This window comes from Rhinolophus sinicus, linkage group LG09 (genome assembly GCF_036562045.2).
Source record: "Rhinolophus sinicus isolate RSC01 linkage group LG09, ASM3656204v1, whole genome shotgun sequence".
Lineage (NCBI taxonomy): Eukaryota > Metazoa > Chordata > Mammalia > Chiroptera > Rhinolophidae > Rhinolophus > Rhinolophus sinicus.
In genome coordinates, this window is record NC_133758.1 from 16,231,183 (window position 1) to 16,233,498 (window position 2,316).

Consider the following 2,316-nt stretch of genomic DNA (forward strand, 5'->3'; position numbering starts at 1 on the left):
ACCAGTGTGTGAAATTGCTCCTACTATAAGATAGTAACCAACCAAAAGCAAGAGCAGTTTGTTCTTTTTGTTGTCACTCGGGCAGTTTATGTTCATTCGGATAATGGCATATGCTACATTCACTTGTAGTGACTTGTAATGACAAATTAATAAATCATCCACTGTAGAAAATATCTTTGTTTTGGATTTACACACAATTACCTAACAAAGCAATATCTACTTAAGATGTTTTTTTTAATGTTGACTTGATATATTTTGCTTTACTTTCATGGAGTCACAGATCAGTCATGAAAGACAAAGAACTGTCACAGGTTGAAAGAGACTTAAGAAAATGTAACTATAGTAATAAATGAAAGGTAGGATCCTGGATCAGATACTGGGACAGAAAAGAGACATTGGGGGGAAATTGGTGAAATCTGAATAAGGTTTGTAGTTTAATAATGTTGCACTAGTGTTTATCTCCTGCTTTGTATAATTATATTATGGTTATGTAAGTTGTTCACATTAGAGAGACTGGGTAAAGGGTAGACAACTTTCTGGATGATTTTTGCAACTATTTTGCTACTTTTGCAAGTCTAAAATTATTTCAAAATAAATATTTTTAAAAATTGCATTGGAAAATTCCTCAGGAAGTTGTTACTTCAGAGAGAGAGATAATATTTCTCAATAAGGCCAACAGAGCCAGTTTTTCCTCTAGCTTTGAAACAGAGCATTGTTTCTTTAGTTGAGCAGCAGATCAAGTGTAGTTGTTGGCTTGTGCTTTAGGAATATTTTGTACAGAAATATATATTTTAAGATACCAGAATTATACTTTATACAGCACAATGTTTATCCTTTGAGAGGCCCATTGGAATCGAGGCCAATGGAGAGAGTCACATTTCTCATATTATGCCCAGAGTATTTGTTCATTCAGTGGAACATTGGGCTAACATGCCTACATAATTTTAAAGTGTTGAATTTTCTTCCTCTTTCCATTATTTTTCTTTCTCATCAAGCGCATGAAGTTGAATTTGAATAAGCAAAATGTAGATGTCATGTGACTTCACTGTAATTCAATGGAGGAAGTAAATATGCAGGAACTTTGCTAAACAGGTGATGGGGGAGTTAATTCATTCTTTGAGATTACCTTATGAGTGATAATCATTAAAAGGAGGTCCTTTCGTCAGTTCAACAATTTTACCCTGTTTTGTAATTACCATTCATTCAGTAATCATCTACCACACACTTGCCCAGTCATCCATCCCTACTCTAATACATAATTCAACAAGGAAATGTCCCTATTTTATTTATTTTATTTTTAATTAATTATTTTTTCAGTTACAGTTGACATTCAATATTATTTTAGTCTTTTAAAGATGAGGAAATGGAGGTTCAGAAAAGTTAAGTAGCTGGCTGGATCTAGGCTTCAAACTCTGATTGGGCTGTCTCCAAATTTCTAACTATTTATATTGGTTGACCTACTCTGCAACGAATTCTACCCTTAGTGAATTATGTCATACTGAGATTTCAGTACACAAGTCTTTTGACATATTTGAAATATCCTGCTAATTTTAAGAGGAAGTGTGATATTTCATTTGAAAATGAGCATATATAATTATATTACCTTCAAAATATAGAAATATAAAAGAAAATCCAAAGTCTATTACGTTATTAGGTTTTGTTAGTAACAGAATGCATCAAACTAATAAATTATATATTTCATAAGTACATTAACTTAACTATATCAAGATCCTACAGTACCTTTTAATAATGTATACTATTGCCATACACTAAATGTGTTTTTTTTCAGCCAGAAAAATATCAGTAATCTGAAAGAACTACTCAATGTTTACTTTAAGAAGTCTACTTCTTTGGCTCTTTATTTACCATTCAGAACTATAGTGAAAATCTATGATAATGTCCTTGGTGCAAAGTTTTCCTTTCAAAACAGAGATAAATAACCAACCTTAATCTGATATCATTGACAGTTCCAACTAAAAAATTTAATTATGGACTTTGGATATGGAAAATATTATTCAGATGAGCTTTGATTCTTGAATACAGATGCTGTATAATTGGATTGGTAGACAAAGATCATTTACTTGATAAAGAAGGCAAGAAAACTCTGTGGTGTTGTTGCTTTCACCTAATAATTAAAAGTGACATAATTAGACACTGTACTTTAGCACCCTGTTATAAGATGCAGGTTTAAACCTATCCCTTACGTCATGAAACCAACAAGTTTCATTCCATGTGTCCCAGCAGACCTTTTCATTGAAGCTGAAATGCATTACAGGGGTTTCGAGATTCTCTTTGCCTGAGCAGACAATGTTCTCC